Below are 21,234 nucleotides of genomic sequence, written 5' to 3' on the forward strand. Positions count from 1 at the left end.
CCCCCGCCTTCCCCAAATCCCGTGTGTGACAGGTCGCGAACCTCCCCGAGCCCGAGCTGGGCCTCCGCCCCTTATGGGCAGCGACGTGCTGTTGAAAGGCTATTTTTAGGCCTCGGGCTACTGCACTATAAATGTCCCAGGGAGAGTGAGTGGGACAGTGAGACGTGGCACTCGGGATAGACTCGCAAGCATCCTACTGCTCAGGTACGTGTGCGCTAGCGGGGTCTGCACTCTTGTTACGGTTTCGGTGCATGCCCGTTTTGTTACATGTATAAAACTAACACGGCGTGGTGTTTTTATCTTACTCCGCATATTTTCTTGTTTTAACGTAAGACCATCGAAGTTCACTCATTGCTTTTCCACAAGCGTTGGCATGTTTCTATGAACCACAGTACAGAGTAAACCACTTCTACCGTCTGCAAGACTGGCTGTCTCCGTTTAAAGGTGTAAAATGTTATTAAAGTTTCATATATAAAACAAAAGCATGGAACGGATCCAGCGAACAAGAGCCCTAAACTATTAGACTCAATGAAAACAACTATAATCAAAAGCTGCTTGCAATCCAAAATGGTAGGAATTCAAATCGCCTGAAACTCCACAAGTTGAAACACCACTTTGGCTTACTTATATAAGAAATTCGCTCACGGGGAAGATTAATGAATATGAAAGTTCAGGTTCATCGGAAATAATGTAAGATCCCAAGCTTCAGCATTTTTACTGGCTGCTTATTGATATGGAACCCAATATAAAGGTAAAAATGTTAAGGGCCAAACTCAGATTTCAGGTACATCTCTATAACAGGACAGTTTCCTTTAACTACAAGACCGTATGATTTCAGAGGCATCAGCTACGGTATTTCATACGGTGTAGCATTTTCTTCATAATTCCTTAATCTCAGACAATTTCATATAAAAAAAATCATCAAATTTTAAACTTGTCACGGAAACACTCACCCAATCAGATGTCATTTTTTAAAAAGAAAGCTTAATCATTTGGATTAAATTAAATTATAGATATATAAATGTCCTGTATTCTAATCTGGTGCTTTCTGTAGATCTTCACCTCTTACAACAGCTTTACTTTTTAAACGCTGGAATATAGACTATTTTTTCTGAATCTTTAAAAACAAAACCACAAGTATATTAGTACATGGACATAAAAATACCAATGAAAATACCAATAGGATTGTTAATACCTAGAGTTATATTGAGTTCCCAGAGCAGGGGTTTTCAACCTTTTTCTTTCGGAGACACCCCCCCCCCCCCCATGCTATAAAAACTCCAGGGGCCATGGGGACGGGGGCATGGGACAGTGGAGCTCGGGACAGTTCCACATGATGGGGTCTGGAGAGGGAGTGCAACCTCCACCCCCTGACTCACCTCAGCAGGCCACCCAGCCTGTCTGGGTTGGGGGGGAGGGGGCAACCAAAAATTATAACTCAAAAGGTGGGGGGGCTCAGCTCAAATTGTTTGAAAATCGCTCAGGGTGCAAGCAGGAGGTAGCTAGTGGGGCAGGGTAGCTGGGGCTGTGTGCAGGCAGAGGGTGTAGTGCAGGGTGGGAGTAGCTAAGGGCTGTGTGCCAGGAGTGCCCCCCCTTGCTGGCGCTGCTCCCTGAGGGCTCTGCTGGAGCCAAGTCAGGTCCCCCCACTGGCTGTATGAGCAGTCAAAGGGGCTGGGAGCTGACGAGCAGTTGCAACCCCAGGCACCAGCAGGAGATGGGGAAACACTGCAGCTGCCTGCTCCGTGGCACCAGTCAGAGCAGCACCTGCCCTGCACTGCCAGGCTCCAGCTTCCCACCTCCGACCTGGCCAGGGGCGGGGCCTGGGGGGTCTACAGGAAAGTTCATCAGATAGAGATAAGCTTCTTCCATGGTCCATTGTGTTCACTGATGGGTCATCGACTTGAATACTCCATTCATAATGTGCTGGCTAGAGTGGATGTAAATTACTACAGGAGCAAACACATTTGAAATACAGGTACATAGTCAATATTCATAACTTCAGATACAAAAATGATACATGCATATAAACAGGATAATCATTCAGCAAACCGTAACTTTTTCATTGACACATTACATGACATAGTTTGTACGTGGTTTGTTGCAATTATATAACAGTGGTAGCAACAATGATCTACATGGTCATATTTTAGGTTGCAGACTAAAATGGATGAACAAGTATCTCAAACAGGTTATTAAGAAAAAGTAGAAAGCCTACAAAGAATAGAAGAAGGGGTGGATCAGCAAGGAAGGCTACCTCTTGGGGAAAAGTGTAGGGGAAAAGTGAGAACTGCCAAAAGCCAAGCAGAGTTGGGTCTTGCAATGGAAACTAAAACCAATAGTAAAAGGTTCTTTAGCCAGATAAATAAAAAGAAAACAAGGAAAGAAAAAGTGGGACACCTAACTACTGAGGATGGTTGGAGAAGGGTGGGGATTAAAGATAAGGGTAGCTAATGGGAAGGAAGACATGGAAATAGAAAATATCACATCCAAGGTGGAAGCCTGTAACAGGGCACACTCACCTGATGCGAGCGTCCCCCCTCTTGACAGAGTGCATATGCCTTGCACTCACTCTCTCTCTCCCTGTGGTGTGCCTTTGGTGACTCAGCTCTCCGGCCGAGTCACACACACTCTGTGTGATGAAAGCAAAGCAAAACCCCTTCCAGGGTACAAGTCCAACAGGAGTCTCTGTCAGTGCCCCTGTAATGTCTCCCACAAGTTGTCCCTGCTCCGAGATAGAGCAGTGCCCCAAGGCTCCCTCCCTAGTGACAGTATTCACCCTCTTAGGGCCTTTCCAGGCACAACTCTCCAGTTGGGCCACTGCAGTTCAGTTCCCCCCTCTGGGGATGCCTCAATGTCAAGGCCACTTCTCCCAGTGCCTAATGGGGGGGGGGAGGGGCAGGCCTGCTCACTACTCCGGGTCCCAGCCCAGGGACCCTGTAGATAGCAGCCATCTGCTGTGTCCCTTTAACTATGTCACATGGCTTCTCTAATTCCCTGGGCCACTTTCCCACAGTGTCTTCACCCTTACTTCAGGGCCTTGTCCTAATGGAGTCCCAGCAACCAGGTCAGGGCTCCTTCTCGCTCTCCCTGGCTGCTGGCAGCACTGCCCTGTAGGGGGTTCTGCAGCTCCCTCAGGCAGCCACACTCCTTCAGCCCTAGCAAGGAATTGCTGTCAGTCTAGCCCTGCAGCTCTTCTTATACTAGCCTGCAGGGCTGTGATTGGTTGTTTCCCACACAGCTGATCTAAGCAGATTGGAGGACCTCTCTACTGCCCTTTTCTGGGGCGGAGTGTGGCAGGCCCACAAAGCTTCCAGCTGGGGGCCTCAGGGCCTAGTCCACCCCATTACAAAGCCAAACTAAGGAAGCTTAATGGGACCAGGGAAGGGAGGGCGGGGCAGATAATTTCCATCCAAGAATATTAACGGAACTGGCACATGAAATTCCAAAACCAATAGCAAGAACTTTTAATGAATTCGTAAACTCAGGGGTCATTGGAAACATAGTACCAGTATTTAAAAAAGGGGGGGAAATGATTCAAGAAACTACAGGTCTGTTAGTTTGACCTCAATTGTATGCAAGATCATTTGGAAGAGAGGATATAAAGAGTGACGGATATAAAGGTTGATAAAATACAACATGGTTTTACAAATGGTAGATCGTACCAGACCAATCCGATCTCTTTCTTTGAAAAGATAACCAATTTGGTAGATAGAGGAAATGTAGTAGATCTTATCTACCTGGATTTCAGTATACGGGGTGGCTCCAGGCACCAACACAGCAAGCGTGTGCCTGGGGCGACAAGCTGCGAGGGGTGGCCTGCTGATCACTGTGAGGGCGGCAGTAAGGCGGCTTTTGGCGGCGTGCCTGCGGAATGTCCGCCGGTCCCACAGTTTCTGCAGCAATTCAGCGGCGGATACAACGAAGCCGCGGGACCAGCAGATCACCCGCAGAAACGCCGCCGAATCCACGTGACCACAGACCGCCCGCAGGCATGCCGCCAAAGGCCGCCTGACTGCCGTGCTTGGGGCAGCAAAAAACATAGAGCCACCCCTGTCAGTATAGCATTTGATACAGTTCCACATGGGAAATTATTAGTTAAATTGAAGAAGGTGGGGGTTAATACAAGAATCGAAAGGTGGGTAAGGAATGATCATGCTGAAAGTGAACTGTCAGGCTGGAGGGAGGTTACTAGTGGAGTTCCTCAAGAATTGGTGTAGGACCAATCTTATTTAACATTTTCATTAATGACCTTGGCACCAAAAGTGGGAGTATGCTAATAAAATTTGCAGATGACACAAAGTTGCCAATAAAGAGGAGGACCAGAAAATCATACAAAATTTGGACGACCTTGAAAACAGGAGTAATAGAAATTGGATGAATTTGAACAGTACCAAGTGCAAGGTAATGCATTTAGGGACTTACAAGAATTTTTGCTATAAGCTGGGGACGCATCAGTTTGAAGTGACAGTGGAGGAGAAAGACCCAGGTATATTGGTCAATCACAGTATGACTATGAGTCACCAATGGTTGTGAAAAAGGCTAATACAATCCTTGACTGCATCAGGTGGGGTATTTCCAGTAGAGATAGGGAAGTGTTTATTAGCATTATACAAGGCACTAGTGAGACTTCATCTGGAATACTGTGTGCAGTTTGGGTCTCCCATGTTTAAGAAGGATGAATTCAAACTGGAACAGATTCAGAGAAGTGCTACTAGGATGATCCAAGGAATGGAAAACCTACTTTATGAGAGGAGACTTAAGGAGCTTGGCTTGTTTAGCCTACAAAATTAAGGTTGAGGGGAGATACAATTGCTCTCTATAAATACATCAAAGGGATAAATAACAGAGAAGGAGAGGAGTTATTTAAGTTAAGTGGCAATGTTGGCACAAGAAGAAATGGATATAAACTGGCAATCAACAAGTTTAGGCTTGAAATTAGATAAGAGTTTCTAACCATCAGACGAGTGAAGTTCTGGAACAGCCTTCCAAGGGGAGCAATGGAGGCAAAATACCTAACTGGCTTCAAGACTGAGCTTGATAAATTTATGGAGGGTTTGATGTCATGAGATTGCCTACAAAGGCTTATGGCCCATCTGTGACTGCTATTAGCAAATATTACCAACAGTCGGAGATGGGACACTAGACGGGGAGGGCTCTGAGTTACTACAGAGAATTCTTTCCTAGGTGTCTGGCTGGTGGGTCTTGCTCACATGCTTAGGATCTAATTAATCACCATATTTGGGGTCAGGAAAGAATTTTCTCCATGGTCATATTGGCAGAGACCCTGGGGGATTTTCACCTTCCTCTGCAACATGGGGCATGGATCACTTGCTGGTTTGAACTAGAGAATCCACCCTGGTGGATTCTCTGTAACTTGAAGTCTTTAATTCAAGATTTCAGGACTTTGGCAATTCAGCCAGAGGTAATGGCACTATTACAGGAATTGGGAGGGGTGAGATTATGCGGCATGTGATGAGCAGGAGGTCAGACTAGATGATTATGATGGTCCCTCCTGGCCTTAAAGTCAATGAGTCTAATCCTTCCTAAAGATCACAAACTGTGCCTGAGTTACATGGGGACAGATTGCATTAAAGAATATTTGACCACCTTCAAAAGGATAAAGAACAGAGAATTCCCCAAACTAACTGGTGAAGCTTTATACATGGTTAATAATCTGGATATAAATGATGTTATGTTGTATGAGCTGCTTAAGGGCCTGTGTTAAAAAGGTCTCAAATTACTCCAGAGGCATATCACCTAAAGGTTAAAAACCTCAAAAGAGTTGATATGATATGTCGCTGGGTCTATGTTAATAAAATGGGGGATTTATCTGAGAAAATGGATAAAAAGTAAAGGAGCAGAAAATTATAACCAATTAGTCTGCTCTGATGAGATGAGGGCAGCAGTGTGGGAAAAGACCCCAGCAACTGTGGAAGGGACAGTGACTTATACATGTAAGTGAGAGCATTCCTAGACTGCAGGTCCCAAAGGGTCGGGCACAAACCTGGCATAAAAGGGGGTGTCCAATGTGTTCATGGGAGAAAGGAGAGAAGGAACAGAACTAAGCACACACCACTCCAGTACTGATCCCCTCCTGATAACTCTACTTATCAGCCCCCAGCCCAAGGGGTGATCTAAGAAAGTGTTTCTTACATGTGTCCCTTGAACATATAAATAAACAATTCCCTAGGTATGGGGAGTCCAAATACAATGCCCAATCCACCCAGGTTAATGCAGCTACCTTAATTTGGAGATTTCAGTGGTGGCAGAGGGGGTTTTAGTTAATTTTGTCCTGTCTATCCTTCTGGAGGTGGACATAAAGTTTATTAAAGAGGTCAAGCTAAATGGTAATGTGGAGAAATGCTGGTGCCCGGATCCGTTTAGTCAGGAGGAAGGTAATTAAGGAGATTGTTATGTTCCCAGGGGACGAGGTAAAACTCCTTGTCATGGGGCATTTTAGAAGCAGAGTGCCTTTAGTCTGCATTGAATTAGATTGAGAAGGTTTAAGGGCTACTTTGAATGTGAGGGTTCCAGAGAATTTACCAGATGGTGTGTTAGTGGGAAATGACATAATAACACTCCTCAAAACTGTTAATATTGTGACTAATAGCAAGAGGGATATGTCCCTAAGTTCTCAAAGGTATACCCTGAGGAGGGAGAGGCAACTAAGACGGGAGAGGAATCAACTGCACCCTCATGAGCAGAAAGTAGCAATGTATCTCCAGGAGAGAGGGATGAGGCATTGCCCCTCCCCCTCTCTCCCCCCCCCACTTGCCTGAAACAGCTCACAGTGCAAGCAAAAGCCAAATGGAATTTGCTACGGAATGAAGTGCAGACACCTTGCTGGAGAGCATAAGGGAGGCCATCCTCAGTAATGCCCCTAATAGAGAGAAGAGGAGGAGATTTTTATAAAAAGGATTTACAGTGAAGTCCTGGTTGGGAAAAATCAAGCCCTACAAACAATTGATCTTACCCACAAAGCAGTGTGCAGAGGTAATGCTACTAGCCCACAACTGCCCTTTTGCTGGTCACTTGGGAATGGAGTGGACATATGAGAGGCTTAAGAAAATCTTCTGTTGGCCCAAATATCAAAATACTGCAAGACTTGCAACTTATGTCAAAAACAGAAAAAGCCTGTAGGTCTTAGCAAGGTTCCACAAGCATTTTTCATGGTTGCCATGGATATCATACAGCCCTTACTCAGGCTAACTCAGAGAGGAAAAAGATTTAGATTAGTGGTGTTGGATGTTGACACCAGGTATCCCGAGGCAAGTACGAGGGACATGGGAATATTGAAGAATCAAATAGTCCCTGGGCTTCTCCAGTTATGGCGCCCAAAGGGATGGGACAATAAGGCTTTGTGTTGATTACATAAATCTTAATTGTCATGTTTCTGAATATATACGCTATGCCTCAAATTGATGATATGCAATACCAAAGATGTTCAAAAACCAAAGTAAAGTTCCTGAGCACCCTGGATTTTACTAAGGAGTATTGGTAAATCTCCCTCGACAATGAAGCACAGAAAAAGTCTGTCTTTATTACTGATTCAGGACTTTTTGAGTTCAAAATGTTGCTATTTGGGTTAAGTAATGCAAGAGGCACATTTCAGAGGCTCATTAACCACATGTTAGCTGGGTCACAGGATTTTGTTAGTGTCTACATAGATGCTATCTTCAGCAATTCCTGGTCAGATCACTTGGAAATTATGCTGAAAAAAACTAAAATATGCAGGTCTCACAGTAAAAGTGTCGAAGTATAAGATATGGGAGGCCAAAGTCCCTTATCTAGGCCATTGAGTAGGAGGGGACTAGATTTTACCTGATTCCTTAAAAGTGAAATCCATTGTTAATTGTACCCCAAGCCAAAAAACAAATTTAGTCTTGTTTAGGCTTGGCAAATTATTACCACAGCTTTGTGGAAAGCTTCAGCAACATTATATCTGCAGTTACAGACCTCTGCAGAAAGACACAGCCCAACAAAATGGTTTGGACTGCAGTCTGCCAGGAGGGCTTTGATAAAGTGAAAAGAAGTGCTAAAGTGAGAAGAAGAGCTCGAAAGCTTGTCTCTCTCACCAATAGAAGTTGGTCCAATAAATTACCTTTCCCAACTTGTCTCTTTAAAAAGAAATCTGTCAAAAAGAACGGTTCTAGCCCATCCAAATTTTGATAAGATATTTGAGCTCTGTACGGATGCATCCAGGTAGGCCTGCGACCTGTGCTGATCAAGAGTCTAAAGTGCATGTTATGATTTTATTTTTTATGTAACCATTTGGTTCCAATACTTCTATTTGCTACAACTTGATTCTCTATACTGGTTAAATAAAGTTATACTTGATTTCACTGTAAATGAAACAAAAAGTGCTGTGAGTTAAGTAAAGCAGTGATCTGAGGTGAAACTGGTAAGTTGGGTGTAATGTTTCTTTGGTAACAGTAGATCAGTGAATACCTCATATGTCCAGTGGACGAGGAGTTGGACACTCTAGGGAGATGCTTGAAGGGCTCAAGTGTTGGAGCGTGCCTATCCCTAACCTGCAGAGTGACAACAGGGCCAGTGAGGCCTAGAGGGGAGTGTTTGTGTTGCCCGTGGCCAGTGGAGTTGGGGAGCTCATCCACAGCAAGCATTCCTCACACTAACACAGGTAGTAGTAAGGTACCTTATAGCCCTGGATGCCCCCAAGAAACATCACAGTACTCAGGGTGATTTAAAGACAGCCACTAGCCCAGGGGTGGGCAAACTTTTTGGCCTGAGGGCCATATCGGGGAATAGAAATTGTGTGGTGGGCCATGAATGCTCACAAAATTGGGATTTGGGTGCAGGAGGGGGTGAGGGCTCTGGGGGTGCAGGCTCTGGGGTGGGGCTGGGGATGAATGGTTTGGGGTGCAGGAGGGTGCTCCAGGCTGGGATCGAGGGGTTTGGAGAGCAGGAGGGGGATCTGGGCTGGGGAAGGGGTTGGGGCATGGGGAGAGGCTCAGGGATGCAGGCTTCGAGCAGCGCTTACCTCACGCGGCTCCCAGAAGCAGTGGCATGCCCCTTCTCTGGCTCCTACACGTGGAGCAGCCCTCGACCCTCGGAGCAGGGACATGTGGCTGCTTCCGGGAGCCATGTGGTGTGGCCCCTGACCTGGCACCTCGGCTGGAGTGCCGGAGCAGGGCTGAGCCAGGTGACGCAGCCCCCGACCCTGCGCTCCGGCTGGAGCACCAGAACGGGGCAAGCCCCAGACCCCTCTCCCCAGCGGGAGCTCGTGGGCCAGATCTCACACGCTGTAGTTTGCCCACCCCTGCACTAGCCCTTGGTGCCTCTCATACTATTGAGCTTCTCTACCATAGGAGAAAGGTCAGATTGCTGCACAATACAGCTGGTTTAACATTTTCAAAAATTTGACAAAAATATTTGGCTAAACATTTTTTCTGTTTTTCAACCAGTTTATAGGATGGTCATAATTTTCTGAAAATCTGAAATTTTGACCGAAAATATTGCAAAAGCCACTGACATTTTTATGATAAATTGTCTGCATTTTTTTTAAAGTCAGCTCTACTGCACATGGTGGGTTCTTCATAAATAAGGTTCTTCATAAATAATTTTGTATTTATTATATCTTTGTGAATCCTGACACATATACCATTAAGCTGGCATTTTAAACTCAACTACATGAAATGGATATTAATATGTTCTTGAAATTCACTTTAGTAATTACCTCTTATTTTTGATTTTAAAACATCTATGATAGCTAGGATAGTTAATACGTTTTTATATAACTGTTAAAAGAAACTTGGTGAAAATGATGAATCCTGGGGTACTGATTCATGTGACTTGAAAAGACCATCCATTTCCTGATTCACCTTCATATTTTCTAAGGAAAAAGCAATGTTTTGGAATTTGTCTCTTCAATCAAATGATTTTTGTGTGTGTGTATATTTCTTTCATTTCAGCCACTTTCCTGAACTGACATCTTAGCGATGAAGAACAAAGTTGGGGTGAGAATAAACAATGCCTTGAAGAAACACAGCTACTGAACTTCTCTTATGAATGGGAATAAGAGAAACTGGTTATATCTGTGCTCTCTAAAAAGAAGTGAGAAGATTTTGTTTAAATTATGAAAAGTTAGAGACCTAAGGCATGGTCTTATTACATTTATTCATAGATTCTAAGGCCAGAAAGGACTGCTGTGATCATCTAGTCTGACCTGCTGTAGAGCGCTGGCCACAGAACTTCCTCAAAATAATTCCTAGAGCATAACTTTTAGAAAAACTTCCAAACTTGATTGAAAAATTGTCTTTCATGGATTTAAATTAGGGCTGTCAATTAATCTCAGTTAATGCATACGATTAACTCAAAACAAATTAATGTGTTTTTTTTTTAACAAGCATTAATCCCACACCTCTGGAGACAGGACTTGATGGTTTCACACCCCCATGGAGCCGCCCCAGGCCAAACTGCCCCCATTCCCAGCCTGATGTCAGCCTGATGTCAAGGTGTCCCCCTCTCCCTGCCCATGTACCCTGTTGCCACTGAGCTGGAGTCAGGGAATGGGGAGCCTGTCAGCTGCTGCTGCTCTCTCAGGAGTGAGTGCTGCCGATAGCAGATGCTGCTGGCTGAAAAAGCATTCAGGCTTCTGAGTGCTCTGCTTAAAGAGACATCACTTCCCCAACACACAGACACACACATTCTCTCACACCAAACCAAAATCTGAAATGGCGCTCCTGATGAGTGGCCAGAGTGCTGCAGAATGGCCATGGGCTCCAGCAAGATGAAGCCCCCATGAGATAACCCAGAGCCTGCCTTGAGACGCAGGCCGAGTGCCAGGCACCATGAGTCGCAACACAGAAGTAAGGGCGGCAATACACTATATATCATGCCACTCTTATTTCTGTGCTGCTGCTGACAGCAGCACTGCCTTCAGAGTTGAATTTGTGTCGGGGCTGAACCCCAGCACCTCTTTCAATACAAATTAAGCACTGGAGGGGGGGCGACAATGGGGCTGGAGGTGATGGGGGGTTGGAGAGCCTGTGGGGCCCAGAGGCGATGGACTGCTGCAGATCCCATTGGAGCGGGACAATGGGGGAGGGATGCCCTCGTAGGCCAGGGACCGCACTACAGTACTTGTATGAGGTGAATTGAAAAATACTATTTGTTTTGTTTATCTTTTTTACAGTGCAAATATTTGTAATAAAAAATAATATAAAGTGAGCACTGTACACTTGGTATTCTGTGTTGTAATTGAAATCAATATGTTTGAAAATATAGAAAACACCAAAAATATTTAATATATGATAGTCTATTATTGTTTAACAGTGCAATTAAAATTGTGACTAATTGTGACTTTTTTAAATGTTGCAGTTAATCATGATTAATTTTTTTAATCATTTGACAGCTCTAATTTAAATCTATTATTATTTAGATTTAAATCTAAAATAGATTTTTTATTTAAAAATAAAAGGTTTGGGATGCATTTGTTGGGTGTCTCTGCACTATCCCTTTCTATCTTGCACAGTTGCCCAACTATCTTAATTTTTTTTTAAAAAAAGGACCTATCTATGTAGGGCTAGATTCTGTCATAGATGTGCACATGGGGAACGTTACACCATTTTTAAGTTAACTGGACACTCTTATTTTGATTTCAAAGTGCCTTATTTCAGTTTAGTTTAAATGTATTCCAAAATGATTTCAAGTAAACAAAAAACAAACAAAACAAAAAAGTAGGGCTGTCATGTGATTAAAAAAAATAATTGCACTGTTAAACAATAATAAGATACCATTTATTTAAATATTTTTGGATGTTTTCTACATTTTCAAAAATATTGATTTCAATTAGAACACAGAATACAGTGTACAGTGCTCATTTATTTTTGATTACAGCCTGTTACAGGTACTGTAGTGCAATCTCTTCAAATGAAAGTTGAACTTAGAAATGTAGAATTATGTACAAAATATAACTGCATTCAAAAATAAAACAATGTAAAACTTTAGAACCTACAAGTCCACTCAGTCCCTACTTCAGCCAATCACTCAGACAAACAAGTTTGGTACCATTTGCAGGAGATATTGCTGCCTATGTCTTGTTTACAATGTCACCTGAAAGTGAGAACAGGCTTCCGCATGGCACCGTTGTAGCCGGCATCACAAGATATTTACTTGCCAGATGTGCTAAAGATTCATAGGTCCCTTCATGCTTCAGCCACCATTCCAGAAGACATATGTCCATGCTGATTATGGGTTCTGCTCGATAATAATCCAAAGCAGAGCGGACCGATGCATGTTCGTTTTCATCATGTGAGTCAGATGCCACCAGCGGCATTTCTTTTTTGGTGGTTTGGGTTCTGTAGTTTCCGCATCAGAGGGTTGCTCTTTTAAGACATTTGAAAGCATTCTTCACACCTCATCCCTCTCAGATTTTGGAATGCACTTCTGATTCTTAAACCTTGGGTTGAGTGCTGTATCTGTCCTTGAAATCTCACATTGGTACCTTCTTTGCATTTTGTCAAATCTGCTGTGAAAGCATTCTTAAAACGAACATATGCTGGGTCATCATCCAAGACTGCTATGACATGAAATACATGGCAGAATGTAGGTAAAACAGAACAGGAGACATACAGTTCTCCCCCAAGGAGTTCAGTCACAAATTTAATTAATGCATTATTTTTTAAACAAGCATCATCAGCATGACCTCTGGAATGATGGCCAAAGCATGAAGGGGCATATGAATGTTTAGCATATCTGGCACATAAATACCTTGCAACACCAGCTACAAATATGCCATGGGTACGCCAGTTCTCACTTTCAGGTGACGTTGTAAATAAGAAGCAGTCAACAGTATCCCCCGTAAATGTAAACAAACTTGTTTGTCTTAGCAATTGGCGGAACAAGAAGTAGGACTGAGTGGACTTGTAGGCTCTAAAGTTTTACATTGTTTTGTTTTTCAGTGCAGTTATGTAACCAAAAAAAATCTATATTTGTAAGTTACTTTCACAATAAAGAGATTGCATTACAGTACTTGTATGAGGTGAATTAAAAATAGTATTTCTTTTATTATTTTTACAGTGCAAATATTTGTAATAAAAATAATAATATAAAGTGAGCACTATACACTTTTATTCTGTGTTGTAATAGAAATCAATATATTTGAAAATGTAGAAAAACATCCAAAAATATTTAATACATTTCAATTGGTATTCTATTGTTTAACAGCACGATTAATTGCGATTAATTTTTTTAATCACAGTTAATTTTTTTGAGTTAACTGCGATTAATTGACAGCCCTACATAGAAGCCATTCTGATAACAGTGTCAACACAAGACTTCGTATCAGTTTAATTAAATTGGTGTAAATTTACACCTTAGGTTACAACAGGGCAATTTTCTCTGGTAGACAAGGCCTCATTCACATTCAATAGTACTGTACTTCTATCTGTAAATAGTCTCATTGAAGAAAATGAGACTGTGAAGTACTCAATATAACGGTGGCAGAAATCTTTTATGTTTATGGGATATGTCAAATTACTTCTTTCTCCAACTAGGTTTTCCTTCTCCATCCAGGTGGCCTAATAATGGCAGTATAAAATTATGGGTCCTGCAATTTCAATTGGCCTTTTCCTAGGTTCCTGCCACACTTTGTTTAATTTCTTGCTAATATAAAAGCTAGGTATTATATTATTTTATTTTTTAAAAAATCTGGTTTTATTAGTCCTGAAATTGTGAACAAAATTATGGCTTACATTTGACCGCTTTATTTTTATTAAAAAAAGAAGAACAGGAGTACTTGTGGCACCTTAGAGACTAACAAATTTATTAGAGCATAAGCTTTCGTGGACTAAAGCCCACTTCTTCGGATGCAGCATCCGAAGAAGTGGGCTGTAGTCCACGAAAGCTTATGCTCTAATAAATTTGTTAGTCTCTAAGGTGCCACAAGTACTCCTGTTCTTCTTTTTGCGGCTACAGACTAACACGGCTGCTACTCTGAAACCTGTCTTTATTTTTATTGTGATGTATAAAATAATATGTTATACTTCTATAGAAACCTCCAAGCTATGCATCTCAAAGAGCTTTAAAAACATTTAGGAACATATTTATTTTATTGATTTTTTTTTTTATTTAGACATTGAAAATACATCAGTTCCAAGCATAAGTGTTCTGACAAGCCATTAAAAACACAATTCATAGCAAACAGAGAAATAGCAGTGGGAGGATATGTACCTCATTTCTTTCTATCTGTAACAGGAAGCCAGGCTGGCAGTCCTGCAAAGTATTATGCACCTTGTGTGGACACCCATGCATTTAGCAGCCCTGTCCCTGCCTGCTTATATCTAAGATAAAATGTCGAATACATATGAAAGTGAGACTTTCCCCTACTAAATACCTTCTGGCAAAGAAAGGTGCACTGGACTGGGACACAGAAGATCATAGGTATTGCCCTCACCCAGGAGCAGCGCCAGGGTTTTTGCCGCCCTAGGCGGCAGCGCTCCTCCTCAGAGAATTCGGCGGCGGGGGGTCCTTCCGCTCCGCGTCTTCGGGGCGCTTCGGCGGTAGGTCCTGGAGTGAGTGAAGGACCCGCCGCTGAAGTGCCCCGAAGACACGGCGCGGAAGGACCACCTGCTGCCGAGTTGCCGCTGGGGATGGCAAAATGCCGCCCCCCAAATCCTGCTGCCCTAGGCAACCGCCTAGGGTCACCTAGTGGAAGCGCCGGCCCTGGCCTCACCTCTTCTACTGACTGCTAATAATATTTCTGGGTAATTCACATTGCTTGCTACTGTCCAAAGCCTCATACCTCTCCTATATAGTTGATGAGTACAATTCTCCGTATTTTACAAATATGATAACTAAGTTACCTCAGGCAGAATTGTGAATAGAATCCAGAGTTGTAATATAACAGAACCAGATCACATTTCTGAATGAATGTGCCAAATCTGTGTGCTTGCTTATTCTGTCTATAAACATTGCTCTAACCAGTGCGCCACTCCCTGTTCACAGAGCCAGGAACAGAACTCAGGAATTCCAATACCCAGTATACCACTGCTGTTTCACAGTTCTGTAATTCACTGGCAAAAAATATAGCATGTCTCCCTCTAAGCGCTGTTGCACATACAGGCTTACAGCCTCTTTCTGTTATCAGTTGATCTCTCAGAAGAGATCAACTAGAAGAGATCTGTGCTGAGGACCTGAAAGTGCTGGGTGCAAATGCTGCTGACCCTGATGTGAGAAAAAATGAATGTAATTAAAAACTGTATCATTACAAGGAGGCAGAATTAAAACTCAGTGGGTAATGCTAATTCTGGCATTACCTAACTTTTGAGTGTTTGACTTTGCATCCTTCATGTTCTTTTAAAGTTTGGTAGGTTTTTTGTATTTTTAATGCTTATAGATATATATCTCCATCTTAGGTTAGTGTGAGGAACCTGAAACAATTGCAATTGCTTAAATGATTTTATGTTGAAAAATATTGTATATAGAATATAATTTGGATATTATATTGATATTGGTTTTATTGTTGAATTTTATAGTATTTTAATTAACAAAAACTCTCACTTTAAGAACATGGTGGGGAACTTGATTGTACACTGTGGTTGTTGTTTGCTTAGAGCAGTGTGTAGGAGGTTTTATGTGAATGTCCAGAGAGTGGGAAAACCATTCCTTTGTAAACTGCTAAAAAGCCAAAATTTGATTTAATAAACCCGTCTTTCCAGAAAACAACATTCATTCTTAAAGGTGTAATATAAGCATATGTTGGGGGACAGGACGGCTGATTTTAGCTCACTAGCAATGCAGTCTCACCTGTTTGACTCCAGACCAGCTCAGTTGAGATTAGTAATTGTTTCTATCTAATCGAACTTTGTCGGCCCCTTGTGACAGGATAGAGTCCTGCTCCTGTCTTCTCCTCTGTCTACTCAGACTATTCCAAGACCTTCTGTTGTTATACACCACCGTGTAATCTATTTACATTGTCTTTCCACCACCTTCAGTGACCTATACACCATATTGTTTACAGCATCCATCGCGCCTCAGCCCTCTGCCAGGGAGTGGAAAGGGAAGCAATCTCTCCACTCAGAGATCCTTCTTCATCCTGGTTTTGCTAGCCTGCCTCTCTCCTCCTATGCCTCCTTTTAGCCTGTGTCTTAATGGACTAGTTAGCTCTTTAATTCTCCCCAGCCCATTCTAATCCACTAATTAGGCACAGTCAGTTCCACCCCAGGGAGGTAATTGATGTTTAAGTGATCAGTGTTGGCTTAGCTTCTGATTCCCACTGTTAGAGGGCTTATTCCTTCACCCTCCCACTTCCCTGGTCCTTCTCCTGTGAACAGAGAGCAACAATACCCAAAGTCCGAAGGTGCAAACAATTCGATGTTTATTGGGGTGAACAACTTCCAGCAAGCTTAAATCCAAGTTCCTTTTTCCTTATTTTCGAATCAATTTACTTCCTGTTTCCCCCAAATTTATATAGTAATATCCTCAGCTATACCTTAATCAATCATTTTACTGAAATTTACCTAACCAATCCTAACATATTGTACCATGATTAGCTAACCAATTATATTCCACTACCTTAATTAGTTTACACCCAGCAAAATTAATTATACAGCAGACAGAAACAATTAGAGAACCAGACAGATTAACAATAGAAAAGTGGGGGCTATAAAGTGGGGTGGAGGGATAGATCAGTGGTTTGAGCATTGGCTTGCTAAACCCAGGGTTATGAGTTCAATACATTTAGGGAACTGGGGCAAAAATCTGTCTGGGGATTGGACTAGATGACTTCCTGAGGTCCCTTCTAACCATGATATTCTATAATCTAAGATAAAACATACAGAAATGAGGGTACCACAACTGTTGAGAAGTGATTTCTTGCCAGACAGGATGCTATAAAACTAAGTTTTCTTCAACCATCTTTATTTGGTGGTAGTGGGCATTATCAGGACAGGATCATCTTCCTAACCTTATTTCAATGTGACTAGTTTGGGATGTGAGGATGGGACTGTATGCTTCCCAGCTTATGGCTGCCTCTGCTGCTTAGCCAAAGGCCTTAGCCTAAGAACCAGGCCTCAGACTATCTTAGTGAGAGAAGGCCCATACGCAGGCGGACTGTGATTTTGTTTCTTTGTTTTATATCTCTATAACTAGCTAAGTGATAAAAATACACCTAAGTTCTTAAAGTATAGGCCTTTACAGATAGGCCTGCATATCTACATCCTAACACTCCACTACCACCCCTTTTTTTTCTTTTGGGATCCTCCTTCCCAGGTATCCCTGGAAAAGCATAGGACATATGGCGACACGCTTCCTGATAGGGCCAGGCATCCAGGTGGAAGGTGTCGATATTCCATCCGTGCCCACTGTGTAGTACAATACCCTGCACCTTCTCTCATTCGGGCATACCACACCTATTCCAATTAGTGTTCCAGACTTCCCATTATAGTGGGCCCAAGAAGGTTGGGTCCGGGTTATCTAGTACACTGTGGGGGAGGGCTTACTACATTACTTATAGGTTATAATTAGTGGCTGTTCTCTAAGTGGTTGTGCCCCCTATGACAGGTTGGATCACAGAATCCCCCTTGGGAGCTGCCAACTAATGTGCCAAGACTACTTCTGCACCTGCTTTCCTGCCCTGTCATCTTAGGACTTCAGTGCCCTGCCTGGTTTGAGCCAGACTTGCTAGCCTGCTGCAAACCCAGACCAAGGTCTGAACCACATCCCCTAACAGCTGTAGGCTTGACTGAAAGCAGCTTACAGAAGTGTTCTTATCTTTAACACTCAGATGCCCATCTCCCAGTGGGGTCTAAACCCAAATAAATCCATTTTACCCTGTATAAAGCTTAAATTCATGAATTGTTCGCCCTCTATAACACTGATAGAGAGATATACACAGCTGTTTGTCCCCCTCCCCCGGTATTAATACATACTCTGAATTAATTAATAAGTAAAAGTGATTTTATTAAATACAGAAAGTAGGATTTAAGTGGTTCCAAGTAATAACAGACAGAACAAAGTGAATTACCAAGTAAAATAAAATAAAACACGCAAATCTAAGTCTAATACAGTAATACACTGAGTACAGATAAAAACCTTACCAGTAAGCTTCCTTTTACAGACTAGTCTCCTTCTAGTCTGGGTCCAGCAATCACTCACACCCCCCTGTTATTGTCCTATTGACTATTGACAAAGTTTATTGTCCTTTGTTTCAGTTTCTTTCAGATATCCTTGGGATGGAGATGCTCTCTTTAGCCAGCTCAAGACCCTATGGAGGGGTCTCCCACGGGTTTAAATAGACTTTCTCTTGTGGGTGGAGACCCTCTCATCTCTCCTATGCAAAGTCCAGCTCCAAGATGGAGTTTTGGAATCACATGGGCAAGCCACATGTCCATGCATGACTCAGAACTACAGGTAGCAGCCATTGTTCACATGCTACCTTGAACGTCCTCAAGTAGATTTCTTATGTGGATTGGAGCATTCCAAGATCCATTGTTCCTTAAGTGCTTCTTGATTGGGCACTTAACTTTGCGAATTCCTTTCTAAAGAAGCTGACCAAATGCCTTTCAAAGCTTACTTAGAAATCAAGTAAGTATACAGCCAATATTCATAACTTCAAGTACAAAAATGATATATGTGTACAAATAGGATGAATAGATTCAGTAGATCATAACCTTTACAGAGATACATTACATGCCACATGTAGCATAAAACATATTCCAGTTATGTCATATTCCCATAAAGCATTATGGGATACATCGTCACACAACCCTTGATCGTTTCCATATGCAACGTAACACAAATAGAGTTAACAATACACCAGCTGCTATGATAATCCACAGCAACACCGAGAGTCCTGACCACTGCAGTATGGTCCAACATCCTGGCCACCACCAAAAACACTGCTTCTCCTCCTTTGATAGGTTTAAAATTTTGTCAGTGCCCTCCTGTAGTGTGTATTGTAAGTGTGTCCAACTGTTGGCGCTTGCAGCAAGTTGCTTTTGTAATCTTTGTGTACTCTTGTCCATATTGTGTGTCCATTGAATATCCACAGTGAAATTTGATATTGTCCGAACCAATTCAACTACTGGTATGGCATGGGGTAATAGGTCCTGGTTCAGTTGTTTACAACGATTAAGTCCACTGATCCATTGGTGCACCGCTGGTGGCAGTGTATAGAAATTCATAATTTGGTCATATACTGGAAGGATTTTGCCTCCTAGTGTTATATTGTAGGATTGCATACATTCCCAACAGAATACACTGTACCCCATATACATTACCCCTAACTGCCCCCCCTTTGCAATAGGCCATTGATCCTGGTCCTCCATAGTCATAGGAGAGGGGCACATCCATATTCCTCCTCTGGATATACAATAGACAGTCCAATTTACCCCATTCCACCCCTGCACCTATTTTCTAGAAGCTCCCAATGTGCTCCCCCTTCCCTAGTTACTCCCATGGGGTTCAAGGGGACCATCTTATTTGCATTTCCTTCCCATGGTATCATAGTAACAATTACACAAGAACTGTCCTCACAGGACGGGGATGTTATTTTCCAGGCAGATGGGTATGTTTATGCAATTGTGGATAAATATGGGCTAGCCTCCTGATTTCATACTGAAGGCCATTGTTCTGACCAAGCATCTCTCATAATATCCATTAACATTGTTAACTGAACATTTTGAATACCTACACATACTTCTCCCCATGTTAATCTTCTGAAGCCATTCCCCCACCCTGAGTTAACTGCAAGTTTACCTCTACTGCTGTCCTCCACCCTGTGGCAACTGCTGAGTTGCTGTGTCATTAATTCATTAATTTGTTGTTGAAATCTCACATTTTGGCTTACTAATTGTTTGGTTACCAACTCGTCCCCCAGATTCCATGTACCCAGCATAGTGTTCCCCACTGCCCACAATGCCCTTTTCCGACGATGATTCCAGGTGTGTCCCCTCACCCACCAATTAAATTGTTGTTTCAATCCTTTTATCTACATACTACAATTAGGATGAATTTGGCCCACCCACCATTCCTTGGGGCTTACAACCGATGTAATAGAGTGAAAGGACACATTAAAAAGTGCTGGCTGCACCTGCTCCCACAATGACTCTCATACATTTGCTCATCGGGGAATATTCTCGGCTCCAGGCTGTAGCCACTTTAAATTTGGATTCTTCCAACTTGGCATCCATATCACCTGTACAGTTACATTCTGTAAAATGGTTAACTCATCATAGACCCAGCATCCAAAAGGGAATTTTACGCCCAATGTAATATGTACATAACAATCACAACTTTGGGGATTATCTTCCATGGAAGTACCATTGTGGTTACATATGGTAAAATCACATCCTAAATGTGGGGCTCTATTTTCCCCAAAGGGTTCATTTGCTCCAGGAGACCAGAGGGTTATATTCTTTGGACCCTCTGTAACAAACCATATAGTTGGGTAACTGTGTTTTCCACTATCATTAATCATGGCAGCACCCTGGGAGTACCGTGCAATATTTCCTGATACATTTGATATTATCCACCAGGTTGGGATTCCCCCATCTAATCCATAAACCATATACCGACACTGCCAAATTCCTGTTGGAGTATTAGTGGTACATCGTTCTATGGGGAGATTCTCATAGTCTTCATTAGCTTTTATTACCACAGGTTGCATGTGTAGCCGTCCATGTGTTTCCTTCTTTTGACACTTTACATCATGGGGTCTGAATAAAATTTGTAAATGTGACAATTGTGATTAGCACTAGTAATTGTTCCATCCAGGGCCAGGAAATTTTCATTCTTTTCTCCTTTTTGAATTAACCTGTAATACACACATAACAAAATGTACATGTCCCCTTTCCCAATCCCCTGTTTGTACCTTTTTATTTGGGTGTAGTGAACACACTCCCGTCCTCCAGTCTCTGTACCCAATAATAGCAGACTGGGCCCTAATTGGTCAAGGACAAGATGGGGCCCTTCCATTTAGGAGCTGGGAATGGATGGTGTTGACCCGGCATCTTGTACATCACTAGATCTCCCACCATGGGTAGATCATACTCCCCGGTCAGGTCATACCATGCTTTGACTTTTGCTGCTCCTTGCTCGTCTTGCCAGGCCACTGCCTGCTGTATCTGTTTTACATGGTCGATTAGAGTTAAAATCCATTCTTGTGTTAAGCCATGTGTAGTGACTGCCCCAGGTACTGGGAAAAAGAACAGGAGTACTTGTGGCACCTTAGAGACTAACAAATTTATTTGAGCATAAGCTTTCATGGGCTAC

General features: G+C 42.6%; 1 long non-coding RNA gene and 1 other non-coding gene across 2 annotated transcripts; both read left to right on the forward strand.

The window, feature by feature from the left end:
* The first annotated feature begins 64 nt into the window (after window positions 1–64).
* On the forward strand, window positions 65–19,950 carry LOC135981496 (uncharacterized). Its single transcript, XR_010598533.1, has 3 exons — window positions 65–204; window positions 9,933–10,074; window positions 18,174–19,950. It is a non-coding gene; the product is annotated as an uncharacterized LOC135981496 (long non-coding RNA).
* Window positions 9,775–9,843, forward strand: LOC112060340 (small nucleolar RNA SNORD123). Its single transcript, XR_002889657.1, has one exon. It is a non-coding gene; the product is annotated as a small nucleolar RNA SNORD123 (small nucleolar RNA).
* Window positions 19,951–21,234: the final 1,284 nt, after the last annotated feature.

This window comes from Chrysemys picta, chromosome 2 (assembly GCF_011386835.1).
Source record: "Chrysemys picta bellii isolate R12L10 chromosome 2, ASM1138683v2, whole genome shotgun sequence".
Lineage (NCBI taxonomy): Eukaryota > Metazoa > Chordata > Testudines > Emydidae > Chrysemys > Chrysemys picta.